At 38.4% G+C, this 16,672-nt stretch overlaps 1 pseudogene; it reads right to left on the minus strand.

The window, feature by feature from the left end:
* Positions 1-16,443, minus strand: part of LOC109819375 — a 20,060-nt pseudogene extending 3,617 nt beyond the window's left edge.

A 16,672-nucleotide genomic window follows, 5' to 3' on the forward strand; every position in this document is an offset into this window, starting at 1 on the left:
TCCCTCTCTTGTGACTCTAGCCAAATTGGTTCTATAAATTGCTTATTAACTGAATTTTGATGGAGATAAGGAAGCGTTCCCTCTCTTGTGACTCTAGCCAAATTGGTTCTATAAATTGCTTATTAACTGAATTTTGATGGAGATAAGGAAGCGTTTTTCTTGATCGTAAGTATTGGATTGATTTTATTTATTTATTTTCTTATTCGTACTTCTTATTTCTGTTTGCTTATGTAGCTCTTCAATTACGCATTGCAATTATTAGATCTTGCTCTTTTAATATTTATTATTACTTCTTATTCTTATAATTCCCCCCCCCCCATCCTTTCCCATCCTTTTGAATTTGATGTTATTGATTTGAGGTTGGTGCGAGAACCCATCTACCAAGGTAAATTTATTTCCTATTTTCTTTTCTTACTAAAAAAAATTCACGATGTAAAGAATATATATGGTTTACTTATTTTTCAGGATTTGGAAGTCTCTAAAATACATGTTTGATTATTGGTTAGTTTAATTGGATGGATTTAAGTTTACTTCCTATTTTCCATTTTCAGTTAAAAAATTCCACATCTATGGTTTATGTAATTTATATTAGAAATTTTCTACAGTACATGTTTTATTGTTGGTTAGTTTGCTTGAATGGATTTTTTAAGCTTTGTATTGCCAACATAAGTTACTGACAATAGTTATTTGTGGGAGATGAGGATCACCAATCCAGAGGAGTTGAAATTAAATAAAGTGTTTCCATAGAATGAAAATTCTCATGTATATATAATTTTTATTATGTAGTATTCGGTTTTGAGTTTTAGAGATGGTATGTATGCATCGTCATGAAAGTATCTGCTTTCCAATCTTCAAAAGGGGTCTTTATTATGTATTTTAGGGAATATAATATTTGATAAATTGGAGAAAGAACAGGACAATACAGATCAACTTGTGTTTTAGTCAATAGAAAGTTGCAGGTGGGTGAAGACATTTATGTATATAGGCAAGATCTCGTTTATTCATTTCCTGGAAAGGAAATGTAAAACTATGATTGATACTGAGCCCATAAGTGAATTTCTTTTTTTAGATATATTAATTTATTCATTTGGCTACAGTTTAGTTTCAAACATGCTTTAGTGGTGAAAATACCACATGAAGGTACATATAAACGGGGTAGTTCACTTGCTTCAATTAGCCTCTATCATGAATTTAATTTTCAGGATGTAGTTTCCATTCGGGGTCTCAATTGCTAAGATAAATTTTGATATACGGAAAGTATTTACAATGCATTGTAGTTATATATCAAGTTCGTTTATCATTGATTTTATTCTTACAGTAGTAGCAGAAATGAAATTGCATCATGCAATCTTTTACATACATTCTATTTCCTCAAGAAGTAACAAATGGTAAATAAGATTATCCCCATACTAATCCTTTGCACATGGAGTTATATGTGATTAATATGATGTACGATCCCTGAACCTAGAAATCTGCCACCTAATGTATATCAAAAAATTAGCTATTCCCAAGCTCTTAGGCATACTTCATCATGATTAGATGATTTTGGAGGAATCAAAAGATTTGTCTCAGAGATCAAAGGAAAGTATCAAAATCTATCAAGAAATTGAGTCAAGGGAGAATATCCAATCCATATAAGAAGTAACATGCTATCAACTAAAAAATCATAGATAAGACATATATCTAGAAATTGAGTCAAAGAAGAATATCTAATCCATATGAGAACTATATGCTATTCATTAAAAAATCATAGAAAATATATATACCTTACATTCCTCCATGTGTGTGTTTGTGTGCTTTGTGTGTGCATGCGTTTGTGCGTGTGTTTGTGCATGTGCCTGGTTTTTGTGTGCGTGTGGAGTGGAGACAGGTACTATGATTATAATGTGCTAAAGAACCAGATTTCTCAGTGAACTTGTTAGGCCAACACTGCAATCAAAATGATGTTAGGATAGCATTATAGAAAATAATAAAAGAGAATCAGACAACAAGATTTGGCGGTTAGAACATAGGTCCATTTTATACATCCTCGTTTACAAAAGAGAAGATTCAAGAATAAATGGAGGAGAGAACAAAGTCTTCCAAATTTCAGCGAAGAAAATATTTGAATTATAAGATGTCTCTTAATTTCTATTATTTCCCAGAATATCCTTTTTAGTGTAGCTCAACATGTATGTATTGTCTGAGTAAAATGCATAAAATATTTGGACCACGGTAAAACAAAAAACTTCAAGTGCAATAGCAGCATGGACCATATAATGTTTGAGCGATAGGGTTCAAGAAACAATACAATGGAAAACAAAAATTCTTTTGAAGATCTCAGAGAATAATTTTGAAAATGATTTTTTTGAGGGGCGCATAGATCAGAGTCAGGTGGTTAGTGGAGATTGTACTCTAGATATGTTGTATATTGCAAAGAGGTTTACACTGTACTACGCAGCTACGTCAAGGCTATTTCCCTAACATCTGCTTGAAAGCTTGTTTATGGGTAATTTTATGCATTTCAGTGTTTATGTCCAGTAGCTGAGTGCATGTAAAGATAATTAATAAGTTTGCAGTGTGTATTTGATGGGAAGAACGCTTGTATAAGACTGGTCATTTTGCTTTTTGATAATAGAGAATAACTGGTAGGTACTTACTGTTAGATATCTATACTTTGCATCTAAAACATTTTGAGCTAACTTAGAATAGAATTGATGATTTGGTTAGGAAAAAGCAAGGTAGAATTTTAATATAAGTTGTTGGATTTAACTGAAATTTGTCATTGAGAATTATATAAGGATGTAGTATTGGCGGGTTTTGTTTGGGACCAATCCTCAGGTATAGATGTGGATCTTGATCATAAGTGTTTGTCTCCTACAATTGGTCTGACATATGGATTTATTTCATTTATTAAGTAGCACAACATGAGATTAACCAAAAACGTATAGATTTAATTTGGAACTTCTTGCATTCTATACAAATATCATTATATTGAGTTTAAATATTAGTATAATAAGAATACTATATTAGTAAACTTGTTAACTTAAATTGTATGTCGTGGCACTTATTGATCTCTTCTGACCCCCTTTTAGTATGTACGACTATCTTTACAATTTTTTTTTTCCATTCCAGATTTTGCTAGCTTTCATTACATAGTGGTACATTTTGTGAATTCCAACATAAGTTTTAAGCTTTAAAGGGAAAGCTGCACCTCATTTCAAACGCTTATGCTTCCCATTCTTTTATCCTTGACTTATGCATTTATCCTATATGTTTTGACTTGATGCTTTAAGTTTTTTTTTTCATTTGATAACAATTTTGTACATTTTCTCTTAGTCTTTAATCTCACATGTTTGCCATAATTTTATAAAATTTCCAACTTAGTGCTCAATCATATATTAATTGGTTGATCTTTGTTTGTATGAGATTTTCCTGCAATGTTATTTTGATTTTGGAATCTTAATTTGAAAGCAACAATTATTTCATGTCAGGCTATATGTGCTCTTTTTACTGATTATGTTAAGTTCAGAAAAATTAGAATAATTTTGGTACTCTTTGGTTTGAAATTTACCCAGTTTTTAATATCTCTGCCTGTAAGCATGAAGTTGAAATGCAAGTTAAATAACACTGTATGATGTATTACTTTGCCAATGCGTACTATGCTTCTACGAGTTTGGCTCAAAAAAAACTGAAAGAACAAGATCATAGAATATTGAATATTATCAACATTTTAGTTATAGATTATCTTTATTGATGTTGGTCTTCCAATTTTGTTGCCATTCAGGCAATGGTTTCGCATGAGTGCTTCACTTTGCTTCAAGGAAAAAGCATAAATCTATGGGATCAGAATTCTCTCATGATGAGGCTAATACTTGTTTGGGTGAACGTAGTGACATTAATCTGTATGAGAACACTTAACACTACTTATAGATAAGTATCCTTTGCATGTTGTTATAGATTATTATTTCAGTTTTTTGTTAGTTTTCACCTCCCATGTAATGTTATATCAGCAAGGTTTGTTCATGTCCGGCGCTTTAGTTAGAAAAATAGTCCATCCCCAAGCTACAATCAGTATGTGGTTTTGGCTGGAAGTTCTCAAGTACCAAATGGTGCAGTTAACTTAGTGGGTCGGAGTAGTAGTAACGCAGATGATTTCAGTCTTCCTCACGAGCAGATATGTCCACCATATTTTTGAGAACAACTATTTTCTGCTCCATCTTCAGGATTCTTGCCACAAGAACTTCCAGTTTATCCAATAATAAATGGAAACATCAGCAATGCAGTGCTCAAAGTATCTAAAGCACTTACCCGAAAATGTTCCAACTCAGTACCGAGCAGAACTAATAATCTTACAGTCAGCTTTGTTGGATCTACTAGACAAGATTCCAAAAGTCATGTTTTTTGTAATGGTCATAGTACTAACTTGTGAAAACAGACCCAAGGATTGCCCAACTCAGAATCTTTGGGTATGTATTTCATAAATAATGATAAGATCGACGTTTCAAATATTAAAAATTAATTTTTTAGTCGGACATTCAAAATTTATGCATTTGAGAAGTTATTTAGTGATTTATTACTTGAAACTACAGGTTAGTTGGCATCTGCATGTGTTTAAGAAATAGTGATAAGATTGATGCACAAAATATTATTTGGCATTCAAATGATTCATCTCTTATAACTTTTAACATGCAACACGTGCAACGCACGTATTACATACTAGTATATAAAAAGGTACTGCAAATGTGAATCAGCTTGATGAGAGAAGTCCGCAACTGAAAATCTCATTATTTTAGTTATTTAATTATTGTAAATAGTAAAGAACTAAAGTAGACACGTGCTGTTACTATGTTGTCATAGCCAATAACTAAGGTTCTCTTTTGGTCAGCTAGCTACTAGGTTCTGTGGCAAGCCAGTAGCCACTCTCTTGTCAACATTTTATAATGCTAGAACTTGGCAGCAAAAGCAGAAGAGTTCACAGCAAGTTGAGCTTGGCAGCCATTCATAAAAATTGCATCAACTCTTTTATGGAGTCTTTTTAAAAAGGACATGTGATCGATAGCTGATTCTAATTTGAATGAAAAAGACTTAGATGATAACGAGAACAATATTGAGTTATCAATTTCTCGTAATCAATCAAGCAGGATGCATAATCCAAAGGAAGAACTGTTCCACCAACATATGAGTGTCACCTGTGGTGATGCACCGAATGGAATATTCTGGCCTCCAATTATGAACAGTGATCCTTCTCCAAGCTGAAAAAGAAGAACAAATAAAACGGAAATTCACACTCCAGAGCTAAGGTAGAATCAAGTTCAACTAGGGAGTCTGGGAATAATTTATTTTATAGAGTCAAAATTAGGTAACTTCTCAAAAATCAAAGGAAAAATGTTCATGTCATCATCGTTGTAGAATGCATCAAAAACTTAACAGAAACCGGAGAAATGGCCCTGTCATTATCATTATAAAATGCAATGAAAAATTAACAGAAAGAGGAAGATGGAATAAACATGAAGCAACAAACATGCATGCGACCTAAGCATGAAATAAGCTTGAACTTTACATTCCAAACACTTGCATTTTATCTGTCCTCAGAATCGCGTATAATTATATCGAAGAAGATTGAAGTTTAAATATATGAGAAAGCAAGCTTCCCATAGAGGTATAAATATGATTAGTGCACTGAATCCAAAGGACTGACATGAAAGACGTAGAGCTTCAGCACCGTTATTCTTGTAGATGTTGCTACCTCTCATAGATATGATGCAAACAGAAACTATATAATAATAATAAAAGTTCAATAATTCATACCTTAGCATGCACCTCTTCTATGTATAAACTTCCAGTAGGCAATGGAGGAACTGAAGCTTGACCCATCAAGGATCCGACACCAACCTAGTTATATGAGGAACAATCATAAACAGATACGTGGCTTGCAAGTTGCAACTGGGGTCATTCAATCAGGAAATTCCAGAGGCAATTCTAAGGATACTGCAACAATTATTTAGAAACAATTAAGCAAATGAAATTAGTAGCTGAAGAAAAAATTTCACTGTAACTTGGAAGAAATGGAGATGCACCTTCCCCATCACGACAGCAACTTGTATATTGCCTGGTTATAGGAAGCAAACGATAATCCCTGAAAGTAGATATACCAAAATGAGTCAGCTGGAAGCTTGAAGATGGATGTGAACGCTAACACCCTATGGTTATATCTTCAACAGGCATACCAGGTAGAGTAGAGTATATGTCCCTCTCTTTCTTTGTCATAAACCAGGGAATATAGAGTCAAAAAGTGCATATAACACTATAAACGCAGCTAGAGTGGAAGGGCCACTAGAGAGAAAGTAACTATGAGCAGGGAAAAAACAAAAAGGAAAGATAAAGAAAATAAAGTTTTACTCCAATCAAAGAAATTGCATAACGCATCTGTAGACACTTGATGTCATTAACCTCAATAAGGCACAACCTTTACAGAAGATAAAACAAAATAAAAATATCCTTTCAGATGGTATATCAGAAATGCAACATGAAAAACTAAAACGAACATGACAGAAACAACATTAGCTCTGTATATATGTGTGGGTGTGTGTACGCGCGCGCATGTTATTGGCCACACGCAGTGCTATAATTGCAGAGATCACAAGGTAAAACTTAATAAGATGTCACTCTCCAACCAAAGGGAGGATCTTTATAAAAGCAGAGTAATCAAAAAAATAAATATTTTTTTCTAACAGTAATCAAGGCATATTAACAAGATAAACTCTTTAGCTGGTAGGCTTGCTCAATAGGCAGAAGTTTCAAATTTTCACAGGTCAAAAGTCAAAACCATGAATTCTCACGTAGGCCCTCAAAGCCACAGGCTGATGGCAACAAAAACAGCACCATGGAACACTAAAAATTGTTGAAAACGCTGCCATTTCTAGAGGCAAGCTGTAGATGTTTCAATTAAGCCCATATTATACTAAAAGAAGATGGATACTGCCTAAAAAGAAGTGGAGATTGAACTGTTTGAGGTGGAGCTTGCTTGATGGGAGTGTCACAAGTTCAAGACATACCACAAGTTCTGCATTAGGAGAGAGGATTGCAATTATTCTTTGATCTGCGTGCGCACGCGCACAATCACACACGCAAAAGAATGAATGAATGAGAAGAATAATATATAACCAACCGTTCCTCAATCCAAGAAAATTTCTTATTAGATCCATAAATATTGAGTGTAAAAGAATCATTATGACCTACGTATATGAAACAAGTTAAACCAATTTAACACACCACTCAATTCCATTCACGTACCTAGATTCTAGGATAACAAATGAGACCACTAAAGACGAACTGAATGAACAGGAAAACATACTTGTGACCATGGATCAAAATGTAGGTGAAAACCATGATCTGGAAAGCTAATAACAGTAAACGATTTCAGTGGCTTCTGCAAGAGAAGGACCACCAAAATGAAATTTTCAGTGGATTAAAACAACAAAAGCTGTTTTCCACGGGCCCTTTATTAACAACATAACAATATATAAGCAATTATCAATAGTGCCTTGGTTGAGTGGTTCTACGAACTTCATGAATAAGTTGTAATTATAGATCTTTTTTAAGTTACTGCTCCAATATGAAGAAGTGGAAATTTGGAGATGAAGGGTATGGCGTAAAGTTTATAATATTTTGATTTTTCATTGACGATTCCAGATTTCTTTATATAGATGTGCTTGGTTTCTTTAAAGTTTATAATATTTTGATTTTTCATTGACGATTCCAGATTTCTTTATATAGATGTGCTTGGTTTCTTATATTCAATGCGTGTATGAAGAATTTTTCGATTTCTTTATATAGATGTGCTTGGTTTCTTATATTCAATGCGTGTATGAAGAATTTTTCCTTTTTTATGACCAACATAATTTAAAGACCCTCAGATCATTATGTTCATGGCAAATTTTCTGGTCAAACTAAACTCAAGTTGTTTCTATCGTCCCACATTATTTACAGATCTTCATATCATATGACTGGTCGTGGACCTACCATTACATATCTACCATTAATGAAGTACCTGATATATTAACTTAAATGAGAAGGACAAAAATGATGAATTAATAATAAATTAAAGAAAAATAATGAATAATATAATATTCGAAAGTGCAGCAAGAAGAAGATGAAATCTTCAATACGTCAGATAAGAGAACATGTGCAAAGCAATCTATATATAAGAAATACAGTGACATTGGGCTCAAAAGGGTTTAAAAGAATACAGAATATAATAATTTAAACACATTCCAACAGCGATTTAGTATCTGTGCAAGGTCTCTTCCTCCTATAGCACTACCATTTAAGCAATGTTGTACTCGCAACCTTTAGGAGGGAGGTTGAAACGAGGTGAGGAAAATAGGGAAGAGTGTCGGCGTCCATTAATTATGAGAAAGCGGTTTCAATACCCAACACAACCCCCCTCCAACACCTGAGGATGTTTTGTCATGTTTTGAACTTCCTCTTATTTATGGAAGACCCACACTTTAGGGTGTGCTCAGTTATCACATTGCAATTCCAACTACTAAAGAAAGAATAGCATAATGTTGTTTTGGATGGCTTGTATCTAACTAAATAAATAATCATTAAATAAACCTAAGGTCCTAATTTAGTTATTGCTTTTCAAATGAAAGAAACCTACTACAAATGCATGAGAAAGGAGAGAAACTTGCCAAAAATGAGTCATTAAGCTTAAATTTGCTATTCTCGCTCTTTTGTGCACGGTTCCTAAGATGAAGATAGTTGCGCCTATTTTCAGCAACGCTTTTGGGACATGCATTGACTGACTACACCAGTAGTTCCAAAATAACGCAACCAAACACTCATTTCTGAATACCATGTAGCTGGGGATGAATGGCGCTCCAACTACAAGAGTTAAAAGGCAAACCAAAAAGTAACTGTTGACATATTAGTATATTTAGGGGGTTATTTGTAAGTTGTAGGGGCCAATATAAGCCGATGTTATCTCATTAATATGATTAGGGTTTTTATTCTTTTTGGTACCAGACCAGCCCTAGCGCCGAGCCCCCAAACCCCCCTTCACTGCCTCCCCCCCCCCTCAGACACCTACCCGCTTGCCAGCCGCCTTCACCGCGAAACCCGCCTCGCTACCCCCTTGACTTCAGCCAGCCCCTAATCCCTTTCAGAAATATGATCCACGCTCGAAGCCACCCCCCCCCCACCTAACAGATCCAACCGAACCCACCTCTCCACCGTGTAGTTCAACCGGAAGCCCCCCCCCCACCTGCAGATCTAACGAAGCCCCCCCCACCTGTAGTTCCAACGAAGCCCCCCTTCTGGCAGATCTGCGCTCAAACCCCCTCCCCCCCACCTGACAGATCTGCGTTAACCCCCCCCCCCCCACCTGCCCGTTCAACCAACCCCCCCTTGCTGCACCCTGCCGAACCTAGAATTTGGCATGGATTCCCTCGACATTTCAGTCCTAGAACTGATGAGAGGAAGAGTGTATATCTCATAGTGATGAGATATATCACTTTTGATTCTTGTTTCCTCTGAGAAACGAGAATTTTGTTGAGATCTTACTCTTGTTGTGCAGCAGAAGTGCTGCCGGAATTTTCACTGCACACAACAAGAGTTCGAAGAGAAGGTGAATAGGTGTTTGCTCTAGAACCTGATCGATGGAGGAGATCATCAAGAAGTTGAACCCCGCGGAGGTGACAACTTTGATGCAATTGATGAAGTTATCGGCTGGTGAGAGCGCGACAAGATCACCGAAGAAGTTGGAACTCCCGACCATCGATCTGAAGCTTGATGGACCGGCTACTTACCTGAGCTGGTCACGACGGGTGAGATACACCCTTGCAGGGAGGAACCTAGAGGGGTACTTGACATGAGAGAAGACAGAGCCGGATGAGGACTCGACAGGAAGAGATGAGTGGAAGTCCACTCATATGTTGGTGTACATCTGGCTCCTCAACTCATTGATCCAGTCGATCGCCGCCACAGTGGATGGCATTAAGAAGGTGAAGGACGTCTGGGAAAAATTGAGGAGGACCTATGATGGAGTGGAGAATAACCTGAGAGTGTTCCAGATAAAGGGAGAGATCGACGCCATAGTCCAGGGAGAGAGGACCGTACAGGAGTATGTCACAGAACTGGAGCGTCTGTGGCTAGATTATGATCACTTCTCAACTCGGGCGAGCTGCAAGGACCCGGAATGTAAAGAACGGGAGGCCTTTCTACAGGAACGGACTATGGTGTTTCTCAAGGGGCTGACATCAGAGTTTGCTCAGAGGATTGTATTGCTGCTAGCTCAGCCGAAGATTCCCACAATTGAGGAGGCAGTATCGGCCATGATCCAGGAGGAGACTCGCATTAGGCTACAGACGGGGACAGGTGGACTTCCTGTGGTGAAGCCAACATTAGCAACCTCTCAATACTGGATCCAAAGGGGAGACCCGGTAGTGCTATAACTGCGGTGAAGTGGGTCATCTAAGGCTTGCTTGCACCAAACCACCCAAGGAAGGAGACTCGGGTGGACGTGGACAGTTCGGAGGTCGTGATCGTGATCGTGGGGGTCGACAAGGTGGAAGAGGAGCAGGCAACCGAGCGAATCTGATGGTAGCAGATGGAAAAGAAACAGCTGAGATGGTCTTTACTGAGGAGGATCATGCGCTCCTGGAGATACTCAGGAGGAAGCAAAAAATAGCAGGAAATGGAGATAGGAGGAGTGGGACTAAGGAGGTATCCACTTCATTCTTCGTCAGAGGCAACACTGCTACTTATGCTCATCCGACCAAAGGTACTGATGACATACATGCTATTGCTTTTATGTCTCCCAATAGATCATCAGAATGGATAGTCGACTCCGGTACGTCTCGACATGTGATAGGTAATGCTAGTGAGTTCTCCTCATATACTCACCTAGCATCGACTGATAGTATCCAAACAGCTGATGGCACATTTCAGCCAGTGATTGGTAAGGGTACAGTCAATTATACAGGTTCTGTAACTTTATCTAATGTTTTGCATGCTCCTTTCTTTCCAGTCAATCTCGTCCATTAGTGCTACCATATTCCAACTAAAATGTATTGTTTCTTTTAACATTCCCAATGTGATCTTTTAAGAGAAGGGGACAGGACGAAGACTTGGGACTGGCACATGAAGTAGTGGACTGTGGTACCTGGATCGTGAAGGACTGGATTCAGCATTGGTGTCAATGGTAGAGAGAGCAGGAGTAGGATCTGAGATGAGTGCTGAGAATGTGTTGATGTTTCATCACCAGTATTTGGGACACTCATCCTTTAGTGTTTTAAGTAGGTTGTATCCATCTTTATTTGAGAAAGCAAATAAACAGAAACTTGTATGCGATGCTTGTGAGTTTAAAAAACTTATTAGAAGCTCTTATGTTAGTTCTGGTCATAGGAGTTCTCATGTTTTTGACCTGATACATTCAGATGTTGGGGGGCCTTGTTCCACAAGTTCTATGAATGGATACAAATATTTTGTTACCTTTATTGATTGTTTCTCTCGAAGTTCTATGAATGGATACAAATATTTTGTTACCTTTATTGATTGTTTCTCTCGTGTTACTTGGTTATACCTGATGAAAAATAAGAGTGAAGTTTTGTTACCTTTATTGATTGTTTCTCTCGTGTTACTTGGTTATACCTGATGAAAAATAAGAGTGAAGTTTTGGTTGCTTCCAAAACTTTCATAGGTATGTTCAGGCTCAATACGGAGCAGTGGTAAAGGTATTGAGGACTGATAATGGGACAGGATATATCAACAGAGCGTTTGGGGAATACTTGTCAGCTCAGGGAATACAGCACCAGACGACATGTCCATACACATCAGCTCAGAATAGGGTAACGGAAAGGAAGAACATACATCTTTTAAAGGTTGCTAGAAGTATGATGATCTTCATGAATGTCCCAGAAATATTATGGGGGCAAACAGTGTTGACCGCAACGACGCTGATCAACAGAATGCCCTCGAGAGTGCTGGATTGGAAGTCTTCGTATGAGATATTGAAGGAAGATAATGATGGGCTTCTTCCACTAAAGGTGTTTGGCTGTGTATGCTTTGTGAAGGATAACAGACCATCCATCGGGAAGCTCGTCCCTAGAGCAGTAAAGTACATCTTTGTAGGATATTCTGCTACCCAGAAGGGATATGTTTGCTGGAGCCCGGTGCAGAAGATGTTGTTTGTGAGCATGAATGTGCACTTTCGAGAACTCGAGTCATATTACACCCGAAAGGTAACCTCATCCGTTGATGACTCACCCGATATTAGAAGTATGAGGCGAGAGGGGGAGAATGGTGAGAGGCAGGTGAACAATGTAGAGAATAATATGAAAAAATCGATTTCTCTATCGATTCCCTGGGAGGGAAAATTGGCTGAGGAGGAGCAGGAGAATGAAGAAGAAGAATAGGAGAAGGAGACAAGAGGTGTTAAGCCCACGGTTCAGGGGAAGCAACTTACGTATAGTAGGAAGGGAAAGCAAATTACAGTACCTACAGTGCCACTGGTGCCAAGTCCCTTGCCAACGTCTGCCCCGACTTCTGAGACACCTACACCACCACCAGATTCCTCCCAATGTGATAATATTCCTCTCCTTACTCCTCCCACACCAATGTCAATACAAAGAACTACTCGCAGTAATACAGAAAATCCTCCCGATAGATATGATTGGGATCTTGCCCAGTTTGTATTATATTCTAATATCCATCCTGCACATGAAGTATTTATTGCATCATTAGACTCTGTTACTGTACCTAACAATTGGCAGGTTGCTAAGAATGACCCAAAGTGGAAAGCGGTTATGCACGAAGAGCTAGGGGCTCTTGAGAAGAACTGTACTTGGGAGTTAGTAAAACTACCAAAAGGAAAGAAAGTAGTTGGATGCAAGTGGGTCTTCACTATGAAGCAGAATCCAGATGAACAGGTTGAGCGTTATAAGGCTCGTCTTATGACAAAAGGGTATAGTCAGACATATGGTATCGACTATGATGAGACTTTTGTACCGGTGGCGAAGATGAGCACTGTTCGGATATTGATCTCTCTGGCAGTAAATGGTGGATGAAAACTACACAAACTAGATATGAAGAATGTATTTCTTCATGGAGATCTGGTGGAAGAAGTATACATGGAGATACCATCAGGATTCAACACAGATCAGACAGTGGGCAAGATCTGCAGATTGAAGAAGTCTCTATGGGCTGAAGCAATCTTCCCGTGCTTGGTTCGACAGATTCAGACGGGCTATGATAGGTATGGGATACCATCAGATTAACACCGATCATACCGTATTCTTCCGACGGAGTGAAGATCACATCACCATGCTTACAGTATATGTGGATGATATGATTATTACAGGAGATGATGAGAAGGAGATCGTCCAACTTAAAGTGAGACTGGGTAAGGAATTCGAAGTGAAAGATCTTGGCTTGCTTCGATACTTTCTTAGAATAGAGATAGCTCGAGGAGCTGAGGGGATTGTCCTATCCCAGAGGAAATATACACTAGATCTTCTCAAAGAGACAGGGATGTTAGGGTGCAAACCTGCAACTACACCGATCGATCAGAAGTTCAAGCTGGGTGCTGAAGCTGGAGAACCAGTTGATCGTGCCAGATACCAAAGGCTGATGGGCAGGTTGATCTATCTGAGTCACACGTGTCCCGATATCTCTTTTGCAGTGAGTGTGGTAAGTCGTTACATGCATGATCCGAGGAATGGTCATATGAACCCAGTGTACCAAATTCTAAGGTACTTGAAGAGTGCTACCGAAAAAGGGCTGATATTTAGGAAGAATGAACATGTGAGCATTGAGGGTTACTGTGACTCTGATTGGGCTAGCTGTGCTGATGACAGGAGGTCCACCTCAGGATACTGCATCTTTATAGGAGGCAACTTGATCTCGTGGAAGAGCAAGAAGCAGACAGTGGTTGCAAGATCAACAGCTGAAGCAGAGTACAGAGCTATGGCCTTAAGAGTTGCGGAATTGTTGTGGTTGAAGAGTATGTTGGTGGAGCTGAAGCTGGATCAAGGAGCAAAGATGAAGTTGTGGTGTGATAACAAGTCAGCCATCAGTATCGCCAACAACCCAGTACAGCATGATAGAACCAAACACATCGAGATCGATAGGTTCTTCATCAAAGAGAAGTTGGACAGTAGACTACTAGAGTTAAGTCATGTTCCAACTAAGGACCAGGCAGCAGATTGTCTGACTAAGGGTCTTAGCTCAGTAGATATGATTAGAGGATGTGACAAGATGGGCTTAGTAGATATCTTTCGCCCATCTTGAGGAGGAGTGTTGACATATTAGTATATTTAGGGGGTTATTTGTAAGTTGTAAGGGCCAATATAAGCCCATGTTATCTCATTAATATGATTAGGGTTTTCATTCTTTTGTAACAAAAGCAAAATAGAAAATGCACCTCCAGCTGGTCCATTTTCAAATAAATGGTGATATCATTTCTCGCTGTATGAGTGCCTAATCAATTTACTCCGTACATGGACAAGAATGTACACTTTTGTCAATGCATATGTGCATGTACTAGAGCAAAGAAAAACTGCTTGAATATTATACAAAATGTGGAAACGAAAATCTTCAAGCTTGATTTTCCTTCGTATGTAACTACAAGACCCGAAGAATAGTAGAAAGTTTCATATTATCTACATTAATTAGTAATAACATAGCCTGTACAGACTTCATCAAGATATTTCACGTGAACCACATCAAATTTATACGGTTGATGCTCTCTTTGAGTAAACGCCTCAGGTATAGACATTCCCGTAGCAGAAACGGATACAATGTAAGATACTGGCGAAATACAAAAATCTTGAAGATTTTAGCATCTTATGTTTGAAACAGAAATTTGACCATGATAAGAAGGTCCCACTTAGTATATTCACTATTCAGAATCGAAAGTTCCTATTTTTGGACATTCACTTGCAATAGGAAAGTGTCAAACTTGTTTCTCACTTCATATATTCAGACATAAACATCTTGTGCTGCAGTGACTAGCGAATTCCCATAATTGCACATTATATGATGATGCCAGCTCACAAATTAACAGAATGAGACTGGAAATTTCTCAACGCGATAACATAGATTAGTGTTTAGACTACATGGAATAGTCTAATTAACTCAGTTCGGAAGAACCCACAAAACAAGTAATAGAAGGCTAATTAGATTGATTAGAGCTTTTCATACAGTCAACTGTATCAACCAATACATTATCCGTAAGGTATGAAGGTGAGATGACATAAGAGGATAGAGAAAATTGGCAATAGACAAATCCATTAGCGCGAGGCCTAGGCTAATGAAGGAGCAAAATTCTGAAGGACGAAGTAGATAGATATGAGAGACTGCATATGCCACACTTTTCTCATCAAATTAGGGAAGTATTAACTGACTTCTGGTAATGGACAAAGAAAGAGACATTTTTGCATGGAAACTTTTCCCGTCACAAGAAAGCATGAGCAGGAAGATATGAAACACGGTGAAAAAGATAAAGATAGATAAAGAATCATACTTTTGGGATTTTTACGAGGCGTATGGGACCACTTATATCCTAAAAGAACCATATTTCTACAAGTTCTTTTTGATCCCAATCCTCGTGCGGCATAGAAGATCATTAGTCTAGGAGGTTTTATTTCCAAAATCATTAGCAGCTATTGCTGTCAAAACTCGGAACAAACAGAAGCAGGTTGGTCTAGCCGTAATTGCTTTGGACGTATTGGTGGTTTTGACCTTATAAAACCACGGATTGTGAAAATATGATTTCAGAAATTAGATAACAATATAGTGCAAGAGAAGCGGAGCATGTTAAAGAGGGTTCCAAAGATCTCCGAGTTCTAGTAGGCATCAACACTCTGCCACGTGTCATAATTGCGTTGGTCGCTCCCACTCCTTCCTCCGACCCACCGGCGTTCCTGCATGAGCTTCAAGAGGCTGAAGCTTCCTGTACCATCCTAAGCAGTCTTAACCATGGAAAGACACGAGCAAAACAAGCACGATGCCAAGAAAATAGACATGAAAGAAAATGATGACAGTAACAACTTAAAAAAAAAAGGAAAACTTGCGCCATTATTTATAAAATAAAATTAGCTCGGTCTTCAGTCGGTAATAAATCCACAGAGAACAAAAGGCAACAAAAAAAATATATTAAATATATATACATATATGCTACCGCCATCAAATATCCCAGAAACGCATTAACTATAATTAATTAATTTATCTACTTACTAAAGCTAAGCCAAGCCAACTGGTTACAAGCAACATGAGATCTCGTTCGGCAAGAATTGTGAACAGTCAAGGAGCATAGTTAGTTTTGAGTCCATACCGAGGGTGAAGGGGTCGATCCCGAGAACAGGACGGAGGTCGAGAGCGATGGATCCCATCGCTGTCGGGCCCCACGACGTCCGGCTGGAGGACGACGGCGGCGACCGCTGCGATTCTCCGCCGCATTCTGATCTGGTCTCCCTTCTGATTTCGCTTTGAGGTGGGGGGGTCCCACACGAATCGCTGCACTTGGGGCAAAGCCAATCGGCGGAGCGCTGTAGTAGGTTACAGGCCCCCCATCGGATCGCAAACTAATTCCAATCGGTGCTAAAGCTGAGCAGCGGGGACGGGGTGGGTCACTTTTGTTGAACCGAACCGACCGAACCCTGTTTCGGACACCAACTCAAGAGGTTCC

This window comes from Asparagus officinalis, chromosome 8, assembly GCF_001876935.1.
Source record: "Asparagus officinalis chromosome 8, Aspof.V1, whole genome shotgun sequence".
Classification (NCBI taxonomy): domain Eukaryota; kingdom Viridiplantae; phylum Streptophyta; class Magnoliopsida; order Asparagales; family Asparagaceae; genus Asparagus; species Asparagus officinalis.